The sequence below is a fragment of the Rhinoderma darwinii genome, chromosome 3 (genome assembly GCF_050947455.1).
Source record: "Rhinoderma darwinii isolate aRhiDar2 chromosome 3, aRhiDar2.hap1, whole genome shotgun sequence".
Classification (NCBI taxonomy): domain Eukaryota; kingdom Metazoa; phylum Chordata; class Amphibia; order Anura; family Rhinodermatidae; genus Rhinoderma; species Rhinoderma darwinii.
The window spans coordinates 341,976,907-341,990,939 of record NC_134689.1 but is presented as its reverse complement, the minus strand read 5'-3'; the positions used below and the strand labels follow the sequence as shown (position 1 = coordinate 341,990,939).

At 44.4% G+C, this 14,033-nt stretch overlaps 1 protein-coding gene across 3 annotated transcripts in view; it reads left to right on the top strand.

The window, feature by feature from the left end:
• The window catches only part of ADGRA2 (adhesion G protein-coupled receptor A2), a 167,292-nt gene that overhangs the window by 59,256 nt on the left and 94,003 nt on the right, over window positions 1-14,033 (top strand). The window contains exon 1 of one of the 3 annotated variants that reach the window (XM_075858451.1): window positions 7,754-7,831. The exons of the other annotated variants lie outside the window; for them this stretch is intronic. The gene's annotated coding sequence lies outside the window, so the exon portion shown is untranslated. Of the gene's footprint in view, window positions 1-7,753; window positions 7,832-14,033 lie in introns of those variants that run through there. 3 annotated transcript variants of the gene reach the window in all.

The following is a 14,033-nucleotide window of genomic DNA, read 5'->3' as shown; positions in this document are numbered from 1 at the left end:
CTCTTGCGAGCAGGGTCCTCACTCCTCAGGTTTGAATTGTAAATTGACTTTGTCGCTATGTAATGTCTGATATTGTTTGTTTCATGTTCCCTCTAAATTGTAAAGTGCTGCGTAATATGTTGACGCTATATAAATAAAGATTATTATTATTAAGACAGCCCTTTTCCATATTTCCTATTGATGACCAAGAGCGTAGAGCCACTAACAAATAACACCTCTGGCAGACTTGATCTGTCCATGTACTACATTTATTTGATTGGTTGTCCTGTAATATTACATTGTATAGCCGACACCAACTTCCCCCAGCAAAATCAGCTGTCTGTGGGGGGGGGGGGGGATGAGAAACCGGACCTGCGGTAATCCACTGATCGGTGCAGATGATCATTATATGTAACGCAATGCATCTACAACATAGAGGTGTGCCGAATTTTTATTTTTTTACCTTTACACAACTTACTACAGTCACATAAATTTCACACTCCAACAGTAGTGAATGGAGACTGCGCCATCTGCATGATTATTGCACACATTTTTCCATTCACTTCTATTGAACGGTTGCATCATGCTATGTCTAGAACTGGAATAACACAACTGAACTAGCACTCTATCCCTGGTCCAAGCATTTAAAGAAGTTGTCTGAGAGGTTAAGAAAGTAGTTGCAGGACATTTTCTAAAATAATAAAACAAACATTACTTACATTTCCTATCGCTCCAGCACAGATGCTCCGGTGGTCCCGGTCTTTGTTTATTTCCTTGAAGCGATGACGTGCTGTAGATCCACGTGACCACTGCAGCCAATCACTGGCCTACGTGGTCACGTGCTGTGTATATGCTAGCATTACCGCTGGGGCCAGTGATTGGCTGCGGCGGTCACGTGGATGTACAGCATGTCATAAGAGTAGTATACATAGACAGTAATCAGTAAAGCAAATGTACAATCATGAAAGTAAAAAAAAACAAACAATCAAATGGGTCAGACCAAAGAAGTAAGGGGTCCAGTTTTTACCAGTGAAAAGCTTATTTATTCCAGCCAAGGAGCACCAGTAAGTGGATTGTTCAGACCCCCAAAACAGGGTAGGAAAATCTGAAACCGGCACATAAATATTGTGAGAAGTTCAATGTGTTTATCTTGAGTAATACACCCCGAGGACATTACAGTTATGTTACCGCTGTGGCCTGGTGCTAATGGACAGACTGTTGACAACTACACTAAGCAAAAGCTATTTATAACATATAGAGGTCCCCTCTAAGCACCGCACTTTGACTCTACTTGTCATAGGTTCCCTTTGTTACTGACACAGAACATATGTCCCTTCTGCTCTCCAGGACGTACATCTCTGCTTTTTGCTAATTCTTTTATTTACCTTACAGGTACGTTAAAATAAATACGTCATTTATAAAGTCCTGGCTACAGTTACAGACATTAAACAGACTGTGTTAGGGTTAATTCAATAGTAGTACAGGAGATATATTGGTCAGTATACATCATATATTCATTCTTATGGTACTGCTGTAATGTTTATATATATGTTTTAGTCACAAAACTTCAATTTCTGCTTTTGGTCTTCGTAGGCAGGGCAAAAACTGCTTAAATCTATGGTGGCTATGATAGGACACAACCTCATTGACTTTTAGCATCAGTATTCAGAAGGCATCTGCCAACAGGACAGACCCTTTGACGTAGGGCATTTGCCTTGTTTGGAGGCAGCATGTTCAGCCCTTTATAGTCAATGGTTAACCATTCAGACTCGGAAAAAGCAGAGCTAAGCCAACAAGAGATGAAGTGGCACGGCGATTTCCAAGTTCCACTGCCACTTAATTCTAGCGATTGCTGGAGACATAGCGGTCAAACCCCCATGATCGACATTGATCCTATCCTATTGACATGTCATCAAAGTTCTTACGAAGATAACACTTAGGGCATGACCAGACGTGGCGGAATTGCTCTGGAATTTAGCTGCGGACAATCCACTGCGGAAATCCGCAGCGTACACGTTTCTTCATAGCTTTCCACACCTTTTTCGTTAGGTTCGTTTACACGTTGCAGACAATTCCGCTGCGGAGCATAGGCTGCGGTGCGAAATTTGGTACTTTCACCTCAATACGCAACGGCTAGTCCGCATCAATTTAATGCCCATTTTAGGCAGAGCCGCAACAGAATCTGCAACGCAGATTACGTGCGGCATTGATGCGGACAGTGGCGGAAAAAATACGCCATGTCTGGTCATGCCCTTAGGAAGGCAGAGGATATTTGTGGTATTTGCAAAAAAAAAAATGCATGCCACAGCCCCGTTGGCCAATCAAAAACAAGAGATAACACATTTGTGGATAGTTCCTTACCCCGTAGACTTTTTTTAATAAAAGAAGTGCTTGAGGAATCGGATGAGCTTTCTTTTGGTTCGGTTGAATTCGACGGGATCGGCCGACCATCTAATGTGTATGGTGGTGTCCCGACTCCCAGCAGTAAGTGTCGGGGAAGAGAATGGACGGACATGTTGAATTTCAACATATTTTGTTTGCAAGGAGATAATCAGAATATGGCAGCGTCTTTACTCCTTCTCCCGAGCGTGCATGTATATGGATGAGTCGGGTAAAATAACTGTCTGCCGAACAATTGTTTAACCGACAGCTATCCAAAATGTATGGCTAGCTGTAGTGTTTCAAATTGGCTGAAAGAGCTCACTGAGACATGGCCTGTTCTATCTACTACCTGTTGTCCCCTGATCGGCACTTCAGAAGTTTTTTGGATGCAGATGTCCCTATTTTTTCTTTCATTTTAGAGCATCTTATAAATCTGTTCAATTTGACTGAACTTTAGGTCTCATGCACACTTCCGTTGCCCATCGTACGGCCGCTAATGACGGATCTGTGAAATACGGACCGCACACAGATGGCTTCCGTGTGCAGTCCGTTGCTTCAACGGACCAGATAAATGGAATAGCCAAGACTGTTCCGTCAAAAACGGAACGGCCATATGGTTCCGTTAAAACAACAGAAGTGTGCATGGCCCCATAGAAATGAATGTGTCAGTGTGCTATCTGTTAAAAAACGGATAGCACACTAAAGAAAATAACTGAAGTGGGCATGTGGCCTTAGAGTAATTACCTTGTCAATTACCTTGTTTCTAGGTTATACCTAGGAAAATTCGGTGACAAAAAATATAGCTGCCATTATAGCTCCCACATCAGTTGTCATCCATCTTGCCCAGATTTCTGAATGGCAAACCTCCCTACATTATTAGTGGTATGCAGGGGGTCTCTGTATCAATACATGACTAGGGAGAATTGTCATTCAGATGTTTGGAGGAGCTGGGTGACAACCACCGTGGGAGCTGTTATAGTGGCCATAATGGTTGTCAACCTGCTTTCTCTGAAATAAAAATGAAATTTGAGAAGTTGACTGGAGAAAATAACGAAATATATGAATAAATTAAATATATAATTAGTTATCTTTACAGATTATATTTTAGGTGGAAATGCAGTACAGGAGAATGTACATTAGCCACATTTACTAGATATTTTCTTAATAATTTGCGATATGTCCCAGTGGTTGTGATCCTTTTTATGTGTGTAAGTACCTAAAAAGAAAGAAAAATGCACTTAGCCACATAGTGCAGGATCATCCGGGTAGGTAAAATGAATAGAATGCGAGTAGAAGCAGTTATGCTCACCTTTGGCAGTTGTGCAGTTCAGGCACAACGCTGATGCTGGCATGTAACAAGTGTCATACAGCTGCAGCTCTCAATCCAAATTACCGGTATCATGCAGATGGTACTGCAGTAGGATAACAAGAAACAAAAAAAGTCTAATGGATATAACGAAATCGCTACTGACATCATGGGAAAGTCCGATATAGTAGAATAAAATTATTATTTATTTATTTATTATGGCTATGCGTTTCCACACAGTACCTGTGTCTTCATCAGGCCAGAAGTATAGTATGATGTATGATAAAGACTCAGATACTGTGTTGAAACGCGTAGCCATAATAAATAAATAATAATTTTATTCTGCAATATCGGACTTTTACATGATGTGAGTTGCGCTACTATTATGGCTACGCGTAAATCACATTGCGTTGTGTCAAATGTCAAACTCAGCTGTACTTCATCTTACAAATTTATTGTACAATATTTTCTGAAATAAACTGTTCATTTGAGGTCTCAGCAATAAGTAGGCCGACGTCTTTTCATATAAACTAAACTTTATTAGTATTTACTGTAATCTATACCTGGTGATAATCTTATATCGGACAGGCTGGCTCATTACCTATATTTATGTCTAGACACAATCTGGAACCACTTCAGAGGCCAGTCTATGAATCTGCTGTTTTAGGGGGCCTACAATTTGCTCTTTTCATAAGCAGTGACAGAATCTGCCTTTCCATGACCATATATATGAGTCGGTGAGCGGAGGTGTCACTTTAAATCTGTCATGGTATTAATGCAGGACAGATCTGTGTAGTGCAGATGGAATTAATCTGCCGCGTGCTTTATACTTATTTAATGCTCGCTATTATGTTAAGACTGGGGCTTGGATTGCAATAGTTATGAGGGAAGAAAGCGTGCAATGATGCAGAACTATATTATGTATTTAGAATAATATAATGGCTCCCATCTGTATTACATATGGCTATTATCCATCTTCAGGAAAAGCAATGTAAAGCTGAGGACTGGACTATGTACAATTGGACTATTACTGTTGATGTCCTGTGCATGAGCCAATCCACATTTAGATTTTTGAGAACTTTCTGACTTATCACCCCTCTCTTTATCTTGCAAAAAATATATATATATATTATTGTCTGTTCCAAAGGTTCCTGACTTGCTCCCATTTTACCCACAACAAATCTTTGTAATTTTTGAAATGTAGCTTTTGGCCGCCATATTGCTTGTAGAAATCCCAGGGCATTGCCATAACGCTACTACTCTAAAAGGGAAGAGCTTCTCTAAGGGAAGGATCATACATGACTATATGGAAGGAAGCGTCCGACTCCTGGAGGATCTCTCGGTGACAACGCCAGATCACACAGGATGATGGGTATCTGTTGTTACCTGACGCACACGTGGGCTGTCTCTTACTATGCAACGGCCCAGACATGTCCCAGCTGATAATATGCTATCCTCGATGCCAGAAGAAACAATTCACATGGGAATCTCTGGTTTTCTGATTTGTCTTCAGTTTTGTTTCATGAGCTGGGACCCCCACTCATGCCATAAACAGAGGGTCCCGGTATATTTCTGTAGCTCGGAATAGCTGAGCACTCAATTTCACTTATTTTAATAGACTGATGACCTCTCCATTGAAAAGTTTTTTTGGTGGATTCCTCCACTTGTGGAGCATCTTTAGCCTGTGACATGGAAGGAATACTGTGATCACCGGTCATTGCCTTTGCATCACTGACCAAACTATGGCCAATGTAGTATTTCAGTATATGGATCCTTGCAGTACAGCACCTATTACAGTCAATAGGCTAGATAAGGCAACGATCCATATACTGGTTTCCAGGAGTATAAAAGGCGTTCTCTGATTATTTTAGTAGGATATAGTTGAGGAAAAGCTATAACTGAAGAATAAGCCTCACACGAGCAATAAACTATATTCCGACTATAAAAGTAGGTTCTTCCTGATTTTAGATTTTAGTAGAAGCAGGAGTTTGCTTGAATATGTTTATATTCATACTAAGCTTTTATGGCTAATTCATTCAGATTTCCAGAGGCGCTAATATCAGATCAATTTGGTGACAATTACTAATGTCCCCTAAAATCTTTTAACTGCACAACCAACGTCTGACTGGGATCTTTGGGCCCCCCAGGGGAAATGATTCTGGGGGCCACTCTCCATCTATACAGAACATCTGCACATCTGCATGGTGTCACTTACTAGGGCATGTTAAGTCGTTTCTGAATATTTAGACCTTATACGTACAGTGCGCAGCCAGCGCCGCAAGTGTGAGTCAAGTATATTCATACATTCACGCTCCCTCCACCGTTGATTGATACTTTTCACCATATTACTGTGAATGGGGAGAAAAGTGTCAATCGTTGTCTGGGGAGCGGAGGGAGTGTGAATATATGAATATACTTGGACTGATACTTGCGGCGCTGGCGGTGCACTGCAAGTATATGTTCTAAATACCCAATAACTGCTAAACTTTAATACCCTGGAACCAGGGTGTCTGCCACTTCTTTATGCTGCCCTAGACATGGCAATATAAATATCGGACCGATCCGCTTTAATTGCATTGTGAATTTTGTTGTTATCATTACACACAGAACATATCATCAATAAGGTCTATAGGTTATGTGTGATCAACTTAGAAGAAATTGTCCCTAGTGGCAAGTGGTTGACTTTAAATGGGGTTATCTTCTGCTGGACTGTTGTAGTCTATTATTGTGAGTGCATTGGCCCACCAGAGGGTCCTCTGGGGGCCAGTACGTCCCTGTGAACAATTAAATTAAAGCCCGAAGGTTTCATATATTAATAAGAGGTATAAATGTAAAATGTAATGTTCACCCTTATCATACGTTCCACTGCAGCCCCGTGAAAGGCGGATAAGTATTTCATTCCACATGCTTAATAAACTGTAAAGGTCACATATGAGTGTAAAGCAGCTGATTGGAGGTCATGTCAAAACTTGTCGTGAGAATAAGGATCATGTTATATATTTGGATTCCGAAATTATCAGTCATAATCCCACAATATCAGCAACTACAAGGCACAGCCTATTATTATTATTATAATGAATGTCCAAGAACGGGTTTTTATTATTTCTATGGTTTATTGTAGCAGTAATGTCACTGTTGTGACTGTGACTGTTATTGGGCACTTTGACTATTCTTATGGGGGCCACTTTGGTTATAACTGTTATGGGGCACTGGCACTGTTACAGTGGCACTATGGAGGACTCTGTTATGGGGGCACTGTGTCTGTCTTTATATGGGTACTATTCGTGTCATTATGGGGTTACTGGAGGTGTTGTTATTGGAGCAATGGGCTTGCATTATGGTGAAGCTGTTATGGGTTCATTGTGAGTATCATTGAGAGGGCAGTGAGGTTGCATTATGGTGGCTATATCCAGGGCCGAGATGAGGGGTAGTTTAGAGCGCCACCTTACCATAATAGTAATGTCATTTTGCAGCATCGTTTAGCTTGCTGGCATCTCTTTTACCTCCTGCAGGACATAGGTCCCTCTGAGGGTTAGTTCACACAGAGTTTTTTGACAGGTTTGTTGACGCGGAAACTGCGTCAGAAAACACGCCAAAAAATGGCCGAAAATGCCTCCCATTGATTTCAATGGGAGGCGGAGGCGTTTTTTCCCCGCGAAAAACCGTCTCGTGGGACAAAGAAGCAACATGCCTTATTTTTGGGTGTTTACGTCTCTGATGTTCTATTTGCATCAATGGGAGGCAGAGAAAGCGTATCTCACAGCGTTTTTTGCCCGCGGCGCTCAATGGCCGCGGGCGAAAAACGCGGCAAACGGCGTGCAGGCAGATCAAAATCTGCCTTAAAATTCCAGACGGAATGTCTAGCAAAATGTCATTTGCGTAGCCACATAAAATCAACAATTTTTTATCCATAAAATGACAGATAGTGGAGCAGCGTTCTAGCTATGTAAAGGACTGTTTAATATATTACAACTACCAATAGGAAGCTACCTCACATATACCACACGGGGCATAAATATACAAAAGTACAAAAACTTTATTGAATAGCTTGTCTGAAACAGTCCACAATAAAAAGACATAAGAGTAAAATTACAAACCAGAGGCGGAGGAACATCACATATGTAAACATCGAAAATGACCAAATTATATAAGTAACTATCTATGGTAAACAAGTGTTGATACTCAGCGTGTAGCAAAATAAATGTCAGGCACACTGTGCAAATAGGGAACAGGATAATAACCCTTAATACTGATGGTTAAATAATAGACTCAAAATAGCATGAAGTAAACATGGTCATCCATATACCCATAAGTATGTGAATGAAAAGGGATACTGACCAATAAGAGTAGCAGGATGTAGCTTTATACAGTATGGGGGCAGCTTAGGAGGCATTATACTGTATGGGGGCAGTTTAGGAGGCATTATACTGTATGGGGGCAGCTATAGTGGCATTATACTGTATGGGTCATCTGTGGGGGCATTATACTCTATGGTGGCAGCTAAGGGGCATTATACTGTATGGGGGCAAGTATGGGGGTACTGTAATGTATGGGGAAAGCTATAGCGGCATTATACTGTATGGGGCAGCTGTGGGGGCATTATGCTGTATGGGGAAGCTATGGAGGCATTATGCTGTATGGGGCAGCTGTGGTGCATTATTCTGTATGGGGCAGCTGTAGAGCATTATTCTGTATGGCGCAGCTATGGGGCATTATTCTGTATGGGGGTAGCTATGTCGGCATTATTCTGTATGGCCATTATACTGTATGGGGCATCTGTGTGGGCATTATACTGCATAAGGGCATCTGTGTGGACAATATACTGTGTGGGGGCATCTGTGTTGGCTTTATACTGTATGGGTGCATCTATGGGGGCATTATACTGTATGTGGCAGCTATAAGGGCATTCAGGGGCGGACATACCGCATGTGCAGCCGGTGCAGCTGCACAAGGGCCCCGCGTGGGAAGGGGGCCCGTTCAGTGGCGTAACTACCACAGTAGCAGCCGTAGCAGCTGCTACGGGGCCCGCGGCATGGGGGGGCCCGTGTCGCCCTGACAGGCACATTACATTTTATGTACCAGGCCTGGCGGCACGGGCCCCCTCATGCCTAGTAGCATCACAACACTAGGCATGAGGGGAGGGAGGGGGCGGGGGCCCGGTGATAGCCGCCACACTGCACTACCAATCGGGAGGGAGGGGGCGGGTGCCCGGGCCCGGTGATAGCCGCTACACTGCACTGCCAATCTGGCACAGATGAATAGGACAGGACGGCGATGCTGGTGGTAGGAGGAGCGCTCAGGCAGGGGAGAGGACAGGGGGCGGTGCGACGTAAGACTTCGGGCGGCTGGACAGTACAGTCAGGACTGCCGGAGAACTCATAGGATGAGCGGAGGACAGACACAGGACGAGTGGAGGACGTGCAGACTGCAGAGGACAGGTAGATGAAGTTAAAAAGTTCATGTCAGAAGGGAGAAGTTTTTATGTAGAAAAATCTGCCTCATAATTCCTTCCGGAATTTTGAGGCATATTTTGACCTGCCGGTAGAACACTTCCCGCGTTTTTCATTGCGTTTTTTTGTGGCGTTTTTCGGCCATCGGGCCGTGGGCAGGGAAACGCAGCAAAAAACGCATTTTCTGCCTGCCATTGTTGTCAATGGGAAGTCAGAGACAGAAACGCCCGAAGAAAGGGCATTGCGCTTCTTTTTCCCGCATGCGGTTTTTACTGCTCGCAGGAAAAATTTCATGGATTTCAATGGGAGGCACTTTCTGACGTTTTTCGCGAAAAAAACCTCAGTGTGAACTCCCCCTAACACAGGGGCGTAACTACTGCTATAGCAGCCGTAGCGGCTGCTACGGGGCCGCGGCATGAGGGGGCCCGCGTCACCTGCCGGCACGGGCCCCCACCTTGGCCGGAATCTCCGCTAGCTGCCGCTATGGCTGCTACAGCGCGATGCCACGGAACACTACGGCAGAGCAGGGAGTATCTCCCCGCTCTGCCATTAAACATAAGACATGTATCCCCTATCCACAGGATAGGGGATACGTGTGTGATCGCTGGCATTGATAGGGAGAACGGGGGACCGAAAGTCCCCTGAAGTTCTCCATCACAAACCTCGGACTTCCGGGGTCTGTGTCGGCAGCTCCGTAGAAATGAATGGAGCGCCGGTCACACTTGAGCTGCGCAGACACCGGAAGTCAGAGGTGAGTGATGGAGAACTTCGGGGGACTTTCGGTCCCCCGCTCTCCCTATCAATGCCAGCGATCACACATGTATCCCCTATCCTGTGGATAGGGGATACATGTCTTTTGTCTTTTCACACTGTAGGTCGCATTTTTTTGAGTGATTGGGGGTGTATGGCGTTCCCTACAGGGGGGGGGCTGTATAGCGTTCCCTACAGGGGGGGGCTGTAAGGCGTTCCCTACAGGGGGGGCTGTATAGCGTTCCCTACAGGGGGGGCTGTATAGCGTTCCCTACAGGGGGGTCTGTATGGCGTTCCCTAAAGGGGGGTCTGTATGGCGTTCCCTACAGGGGGGGGCTGTATGACTTTCCCTACAGACCCCCCCTGTAGGGAACGCCATACAGAACCCCTGTAGATAACGCCATACAGACCCCACTGTAGATAACGCCATAAAGTCCCCCCTGTAGATAACACCATACAGCCCCCTGTAGATAACGCCATACAGCCCCCCTGTAGATAACGCCATACAGCCCCCTCTGTAGATAGCGCCATACAGTCCCCCCTGTAGATAGCGCCATACAGTCCCCCCTGTAGATAGCGCCATACAGTCCCCCCTGTAGATAGCGCCATACAGTCCCCCCTGTAGATAGCGCCATACAGTCCCCCCTGTAGATAGCGCCATACAGTCCCCCCTGTAGATAGCGCCATACAGTCCCCCCTGTAGATAGCGCCATACAGACCCCCCTGTAGATAGCGCCATACAGACCCCTCTGTAGATAGCGCCATACAGTCCCCCCTGTAGATAACGCCATACAGCCCCCTCTGTTGATAGCGCCATACAGTCCCCCCTGTAGATAACGCCATACAGCCCCCTCTGTAGATATCTTGAGATTCAGTCCTGCTTGATAGGTAACAGTGCAGTAAGCTAAGCATGATAAGATCATCTAAATTATTGCATCTCAGTTGCATGAGTGCTTTGTGTTATATTCAATGATTCAATTTAACCTAAGTCTCTAAATGTGGGCAAAGAAAATAAAAAAACTATACTCACCTCCTCCCTCGCCTCCGTTCACCCGCCGCAGCCCCCATCCTCCTGTCTCGGTCTGTGTTACAAGTGTACAAGGCTGCACTGGTGACGCGCTGCCGATGGCACGTGACCGCTGCTGCCAATAACTCCTCATTGGTGTGCTGCTGAGGACAGTAGTTCCACAGCAAATCGCTGTTGAGGGCATTGATTGGCTGCAGCGGTCATGTGCCATCGACCGCGCGTCACCACAGCAGCTTTGTAAACACAGAAAGGGATAGGGGCTGCGGAGGGGGAACGGAGGCGCCGGAGGAGGTGAGTATAGGTTTTTCATTTTCTTTGCCCACATTTAGGGACTTAGTTTAGATAAGAATTTAACCCGGAAAAAAATGTGTTACTTGTGTTCTAAACTGGTAATAAAATGTACAATATAAATCTTCCTTCATAATTTTTATTAGTAAGGTTTATTTTTATATGCATATATATGTTTAGGTAACTTTGTCGGTATTGGGGGGGGGGCGGGGGGGCCCTGGCACATTATCTGCACAGGGGCCTTTTGCAGTCTGTGTCCGCCACTGAGGGCATTATACTGTATGGTGGCAGCTAGAGGGCATTATATTGTGTGGGGGCAGCTATTTGGCATTATACTGTGTGGGACGCACTATGGGGGCATTAGACTGTGTGGGCTGAACCGGGTGTGTATGGGCGGGGATTGGGCGGGATTAGAGGTTTGGCTTAAAAGGGGAAAAAGTTGCTGTGCCGCTCTACGCGCACCTCATCGGTTGTCCCTCTTTGCTATACCTGAAAGTTGGGAGGTATGCAGGAGACCGCCATACCATGCAGTTATGGATGCAGCATTATTTACTGATGTTATTCACATTTTATATAAATATATTCATGTTACACATTTTAGAGGAAATACAATTCAAATGATCCTTCTGATATAAATAATCATAGATACATGTGAGACGATCATATTGGTGGTCTGTGATCTTAGACCACCACTGATTTCCAGAAAGAAAGGGCTCTATAGAAAGCAGAAATCCTTTTTGTACTGCTTAGAGATTTCATATACAACATACTAAGCGAATGGCCATACTAATCTGTTATTCTGTGCAGAATGTGGTGTCAGATGTTTAATATCTGAAGTCTCTACACAATACCAAAGGGTTGGAAATGCTCTCTGGATCCCTTTCATTCTGGAAATTAGTATAGGTCTAAGATCACAGACTTCACCAATGTAAGCTTACCACATAGACCTATGACATATCAGAAGGTAATTTTTGGCAGAAGTTTAAAGCACTATCCAATATGACCTGTACCTATAGCAATGACCATGAAGAGAATACTAGAATTGCAGTGTAAACTGACACACAAGCCGAGAGGGGGGAACAAAATTTTCTGCATATGCCATTCAAACTCTCTTTACAGCTGTGTGAAATCTCTAATAGGCCACGGCTGTTAGGGTATGTTCACACGGCCTATTTACGGACGTAATTCGGGCGTTTTTGCCCCGAATTACGTCTGAAAATAGCGCCTCAATAGCGCTGACAAACATCTGCCCATTGAAAGCAATGGGCAGACGTTTGTCTGTTCACACGAGGCGTATATTTACGCGCCGCTGTCAAATGACGGCGCGTAAATAGACGCCCGCGTAGAAGAAGTGACCTGTCACTTCTTTGGCCGTAATTGGAGCCGCTATTCATTGACTCCAATGAATAGCAGCGCTAATTACGGCCGTAATTGACGCGGCGTTCAAGCGCCTGCACATGCCGATACGGCTGAAATTACGGGGATGTTTTCAGGCTGAAACATCCCCGTAATTTCAGCCGTTACGGACCCCCGCCGTGTGAACATACCCTTATTATTTTGGTTCTCATCCAACATCTGTGACCCACTTAGAAGATCCAATAGCTCATAAATTGCTGAATAAAATATTAAACCTCTCCAGTGAAGATGACAAGTCAATGACTTCTACAGTAAATACTTTTTTTTAATTTTATTTGAATTTAATGTCTTTGCTTGCAAAGCTGTATTTGTTCCATGCCTTTTAGGCTGGGTTCACACAAGCATGTTACGTCCGTAAAGGACGGAACGTTTTTCGGCAACAAGTCCCGGACCGAACACAGTGCAGGGAGCCGGGCTCCTAGCATCATAGTTATGTACGATGCTAGGAGTCCCTGTCTCTCCGTGGAACTACTGTCCCGTACTGAAAACATGATTACAGTACGGGACAGTTGTCCCGCAGCGAGGCAGGGACTCCTAGCGTCGTACATAACTATGATGCTAGGAGACCGGCTCCCTGCAGTGTGTTCGGCCCGAGACTTGCGGTCGAAATACGTTCCGTCCTTTAAGGACGTAACATGCTCGTTAGAGAATGCTGTAATGTGTTCTGTCTTGGGTCATAAGTTGAGGTCTTTCTGTAGCTTAGATGGTCACACCTTTGTTATCTTGATCTCATCACAACTTCTCTTGCCCAAAGTCTGCAATAAATAATAATAATAAAAAAATCAAAAACAGTGCTGCGATCGTGATACATTTTTTCTAAACCCCCTTGGCCAAATAGTCAGAACACTGGTCCAATCCTTAATAAAATCCAGAAGTTTTGATTCTTTCAGATTTCTTCATTAACCCTTCCTTGTATGTCACCACTGGACTCATTCCCTTCTATGGTTGTCCTCAAAGGCATAACTATAAGGCTCCCGGGGGCCCAATGCAAAATCTGTAACAGGGCTCCTACCTACCATGTGCTATTTATAATACCGGAGTCTTCTTATGTGGCAGAGGGGATTTTGTGCCTTCTACCTCTGCACCCTCTATAGCTTTTGCTTGTCCTATAAGGGTATGTTCACACGCAGAGTCAAAAACGTCTCAAAATACGGAGCTGTTTTCAAGAGAAAACAGCTCCTGATTTTCAGACGTTTGTTGTGCCAGTCGCGATTTTCGCTGCGTTTCTCGCTGCGCTTTTTATGGCCACTTTTGGAGCTTTTTTGAATAGAGTCTATGGAAAACGGCTCCAAAAACGTCCCAAGAAGTGTCATGCACTTCTTTTTCGCAGCCGTTATTTTACGCGTAAAACAACACAGCGAAAAACGCTCCGTCAGAACAGAACACCGTTTTCCCATTGAAATCAATGGGCAGATGTTTGGAGGTGTTCTGCTTC